This window comes from Lolium rigidum, chromosome 5 (genome assembly GCF_022539505.1).
Source record: "Lolium rigidum isolate FL_2022 chromosome 5, APGP_CSIRO_Lrig_0.1, whole genome shotgun sequence".
Lineage (NCBI taxonomy): Eukaryota > Viridiplantae > Streptophyta > Magnoliopsida > Poales > Poaceae > Lolium > Lolium rigidum.
The window spans coordinates 123445657-123451591 of NC_061512.1; positions in this window are offsets into that span (position 1 = coordinate 123445657).

The window sequence follows — 5935 nt, forward strand, 5'->3', positions numbered from 1 at the left end:
GGATAAACCCAATGCTAGCTGCATACACATGCAGCCCTCTCTAGAACTGTAGGAGTATTAATAGCATCTCCTCCGTCGCGCCCGATAGCAGTCCTGATAGCTTTTTAGGGGCTGGGGGCGAAAATGGGCTCGCACCGGCGCGCCCCAAACGGCGGCGGCGATTTTTGGAGCCCAATAGAAGCGTCGGCAACCCCGCGCCGGCCCCTTCGCCAAGGGCGCGAATCGGGCGCGCCGGCGCCTCGCGAGGCTGAAAATTTTGGGCGTGGGAGTCGCCTGTCAGCCACACAACAACAAAATATACATCTTCTCCCCCAAAACCCCGTCCCCTGCGCCGCTCATTTCTCCCGCCAGCCACTCAATCTCCCATCCAGCCCAAACCCGAAAAACCCTCGCCGCCGCGCCATGCCACCGAAGAGAAGGGCTCCGGCGAAGGCAGCGAAGCCGCCGATGAAGGCGCCGCCGAAGACGCGCACCGTCGCGCCGAAGGAGAAGCCGGCGACCATGTTGCAGGAGGACTGGGAGACGGAGATGGAACGCTGCGCCTTCGTCACGGCCGACCGCAGGAGGCGCCGCATCGCCGCCCTCGACGCAGCGAAAGCGGTGGCCTCTGCTGAAGCGTGCCTGAGCTTGGGCGGCGGCCTGAACAACATCTCGAGCTCCCCGTTGTCGCCGGGTTACTACGCGGGGTACACCGTGGACGCCCGTCGATCTCGCAGATGCGGCTGTCGCAGATGGACGGTCGCGCCCGCTACTCCCCCGAGTTCGGGGACAGCGACATGACCGTCAACAACAACGCCCCGTTCTCGCCGGATTCAACGGCTCGGGGCAGCGGCGTCTTCCGCTTCCCCGACCTGAACGATTTGCCTGACCTGCGCCGCACCCAGGGCCACGTGATGGATGGCACCGGCCTTCCCCGCGACCTCTTCCCCGGCGACGGCAGGCGCACCCAGCAGGTGTTCGGCAGCGGGTCCGACGTGTCCATGGGCCAGGACGAGGTATGTTTCCTTTCTTTCTATGTGCTGCATCGTAGACACCGGCGGCGACTCAAAGTTTGTAACTTTATGTGTAGATTGCCGGCGAGGAGGAGATCCTGAACGGCATCATACGCGGCGTTGCCTACGAACCCCCGGTCGACGACTACGAAGAAGAGGCCGACGATGACGAAGGTGAGGAGGAAGTTCAGGAGGAGCTGATCGACATCGAGACCGGCGCGAGCGTGAGGAGGACGCGCATGCGTTCCGCCGGCACTCGTGGTCCGAGGTGGAGGTCCTTGGAGGATGAATGCCTCATCGAGGCGTGGAAGCAAGTGAGCTTTTGCCCCATCACCGGCGCAAACCAAGCCGGGGGCAAGTATTACAAGCGCATCCTCGATTGTTTCAACGAGAAGAAGAACTATGGTGATTACGCCACCATAGAGATGAATCGAAACGAGGGCGCCCTCTCTCACCGTTGGAACTTGATCAAGGGGTCTTGTAGCAAGTTCCACGGCTACTATGAGAAGATCAAAGCACGGAAGGAGAGCTGCACGATGATGGTGGATTGGGTATGATCTACGCCTATCTTATTTGTATATGAATTGGTGATCAATGTTGTTGCATATGAATTGATGATCCAACTTGTTGCATATGAATATATGCTCAAAGCCCTCGAAATGTACAAGAACCAACACGAGGACAAAGACTTTCCGTTTATGCATTGCTACAACAAGCTCCAAGGTTGCAAGAAATGGGACAACCTCCTCCACACTCTCTTGAAGGACGGGGAAGATGGGCCGGTCGATCCAGCCGGCGCCTCCACCGGGCGCCCCATTGGAAACAAGAAGGCCAAGGCCGACAGGAATGCGGCGCCGGTATTGTCAGCCATGGACGCCTCTATCGAGAAGATGATCACCTTGTTCTCGGTGGAGAACAAGGAAGCTGCCGATAGAGCCGCCGTCGTGTGGAAGGCCATCCTCGACAAGCAAGACGCCAAGATCGAGTTGGAGATGGAGAGGGTGGAGGCGGCGAAGATGGAAGCTCACGCCGGTGCCATGAAGGCCAACAACGAAGTGACGCAGCTATCGTTGGCAAAAATGTCTCAAGAATCGAAAATCTTGATGGCCGACATGGAGAAGATGGACCCCTTGGCGCGGGCGTGGCACGAGATGTACCGCGAGCGCATCGGCCAAGAGGTGATGGCGGCGCGAGCTGCGTCGGCGTCTTCCCCGGCACCGTCCGTGTTCATGTCTCCCCCGGCACCGTCGACGTTCATGCCTCCCCCGACACCGTCCGCGTTCATGTCTCCCCCGGCACCGTCGATGTTCATGCCTCCCCCGGCGACCGTGGATCCTGTTTCAGCGACGAAGCTGCCGCCAGCCGCCGATGAGGAAGCCGTCGAGGTTGCGCCGCCCCTGACCTCCTTCGTGTGATCATGCGATCATCTAGCTTGAAAAGCCCTTTTTTTTGCGCCGGAAACGGCGATCTGGTGGCCGTGTGTTGGCCCAAACTTCTTATTCCAAAACCTATTCGTATTTTGTGGCCGTGTGTTGGCCCAAACTTCATATTCGTAAACTTATTCAAATTTCTATGGTTGTGTTTGAGATTTTAAATTCAAATTATCTATCGAAACCGCCTGTTTGGGGGCGCCGGTGTGGGAGCAGCTCCCCCAAATAGAAAATGATGTGCCAGTGTCTCCAAATGGAGGTGCGGATGCCTATTTGGGGCGCGCAGTGGAGATACTCTAAACAAGGCGCTCAATATTATTATATGACGACGTCTACCTGCCAGCCAAACATCCTGCCAAATTTAGGCTTCACGCACGTGCACACGATCGACACGATGGCTTCCATTTTGTTTTTTTTTAATGTCTGTTTCTCCTGAGAGATTGCCAGTCACTGTGCGAGCATACTATGAAACAACAAGAAAACAATTTGCTATTCATATCACTAATCTGCATCGTATAAAACAATTCCAAAACAATTTGATCTTCATATCACCAATCGGTGTAAGATTGACGGTATTTGCAAATTACATAATTAATCTCGTCTCATAGAAGACCCAAATAGACCGAGACTATCTATTTTGGTTTGCACGGACACAAGGACACCGAAAAACTATCCTAGTGGCGCAACACAAACGGACCGAGGCGGTGCGGACCAACCCATTTCAAATTCAAATTTGGGCTAGAAATGCGTTGGCACGGACACACCGCGAACGCCTCACGCGTGCACCCACATTCGAGCGGGGCCGATCGGCCTCTCGCTCTGGGAGGCAATGACCTACTTCATGATTCTGCTATTATTGATTGTGTATAATTACAAAGGTCTCGCGACTTAGGATAGGATTTAGCTCTAAAGAAATTGGATCAATCTCTATTGCCCCCTTTGAATCTTGTCCTCTATTTGACGTCTAGGCCGCCTTAGAAAGGGGGCATCATAGGGCTTACAAAGTAATCCCGTGTCGGTACGGGTCTACGAGTCCATATGTGTGTCGACCTATGCCTACTTGTCTTCCACGCCAACTCTCTATGAGCGTCTTGGTCCTGGACTTTGTCTTGCACTAGCATAGCTGCAAGTTGGCCCAAATTTGTTCTTGTGTAAGCCTCTTTAGGGAATCGGCCATAAATCGGATATGGGCGTCCCTTGTTGTTTAGGTCGTCTTCATCCTAGGGCTACCCATTTGGTTCCCACATCAGCTCCACCGCAAGCGCCTCCATCTCCATGGACCCAGTCATGGCCCCCACCAGAGGCGGAGCTAGCATGTATTACTTTATACAACCCCTTTGTAAATAAAGCAGTGCTCTTCAAAATACAAAATGACACAGTAGATTAAGAGGAATGATACCAATGAGCCTTTTTTCAGGCTTCGCCCCTGGCCCCCATCATTGACAAGGCCTCATATGCCAAGGCCTTTAGCGGCCGCAGCTCCGACGCTACCTATGTTCCTGTGGCCCGTCCCAAAGTATGTCAAACTTACTGGAATGACGACGAACTGTAGACGGGGGACACTGCAAACCCTAGATAGGGTTTTATCTATTTATTATAATTTGTAAGTCTTTTTTTCTTTGCCTTTTCTAAAACAAGTCTTAATACATCAAATATCATTTTAAAAACATCAAATATCATTTTAAAAATGAGTCCGGCTGCTGGGTCTGCCCCGATCCACAGATATTGGGAAGGACGCGCACACATTTTTTACTGCAGCACCCGGACATTTTTTTTATTTAAAATGAATCGGACTTTTGGAGATGTCTTCGCAGCTGGAGCAGCGTTTGCTTCACTACTCCATTTGTCCTTAGGTACTAATCTGAGAATGTTGGCCACCGCAAGATCGCACAAAAATTATTCCTACGCGAAAAAAGACCGCACAAAAATAAAGCTGCCTGAAGTCATGTGGGAGTAGGGTCAGTTTAGACAGGGTAATATGTGGCACTCTTCCTTTTCTTCTCTTCTACTGGATCCTTCATTTGCCCCTTTCGTCTTGCTGTAGGAAAGGTGTATCACCGTCCTATTGTTAGCGTGGCATCAATATATTTGAAAGGAGATGTGATGCCCACTGGCTTTCTATAGAGGGAAATTCACAGGCAGGTTGCGTTCGTGTTGAATGATCATACAGTCATATGTGTTGAAGTTAACCTTTAGCTTTTTCGTTATCCAAAACTGTTGATACAATGTTTGCCTCATTGAGTACTGTGGTAGCATTTCTCGCAAAAAAAATGGAGTATTGTAGGTGGTTAGTTGCAGGCATCACACATCTGTATTTTCTCGGTTAGGACTATATGTGCGGATATGATGGTGAGTTGGTGACTGCTAAATATGGAGTATTGCCAATTTTATTTTTATATTGGTTCTGACTTTCCAGTAAACTGACTTCTGCATCAGTTCAATACAATACGAGAGTAAAAAAAATCAGGAGTTTAAGAACGAGCCAACGCACTAGAGACTAGGTGCGAGAGAGTGTTGAAATATATCGCCACGTCATTTCCATCAGTTTGACCCTGGATGAACTGGGGCTTTCTCAGGGAGGTCCTTATCTGAAAAGGGTTTGACCCTGGATGGGTTCACCGGGCAATGGGTTTGGTCTTGGGGGACCAAACAGCCATTGCGATCAATGGGGAAGTAGGAAACTTCTGGAATGGGTGAGGGGTTGAAAGGACACGGATGTCGCCTACAGGGCCGGTCCTAAGATTCCGAGGGCCCGGGGCGAGACTAGAAATCAGGGCCCTTAATACTTCTATTAATTTATGACACTTAGATCCAAAAACATATCTAAAAAAAAAATTAGATCCAAAAACAATACCGATACCAAAATATTACATATATTATGTTAAAATTTGTTTGAAAATTACTAGATGCAAACTAACTGATGATGCTATCAATATTACTCTTGTCGATTATCAGATTCACTCTGCTATGAATTGTGTCGTCGGAGTGATCATTGGATCCAATAATTAAGGTATCCTCTAGGCATTGAGGACCGGCGATGATTCGACCGAACCTCGATGAAATCGCACCGCGTAGGGAATACAACATAGAGAATTGTATTTGTACCTAATTATGGTATTCCCTTTGATTCAAAATAATTCGTAAAAATAGATGTATCTACACATGTTTTAGTCTGCAGATAAATCTATTTTAGAAAATTACTTTAAACCTAGGAAGTATTGCATTTCTTGTTCTTTCTCTCAGGTTTTATGTAAACTAAAATTTCACTGTATAATTTTTTTTTGTCTTAGAGCATATATTTTACGACCATCAACTGTCGCTACCGTCTGGTAATTACTGGATCATCTATGGTTTTCGTTGCACGCTGCGGCCTTTCAAATCTATTTTCTTGAGCCTCACATTGGATTATCGGCCAGCTTATCTTTTTTAATCATGCTCATAACACAAGGGTTAATTGTTTTTCTTTGTAGATGGCTGGTTGTTCTACTTTTGACAATGATTGGAGCAACTAAC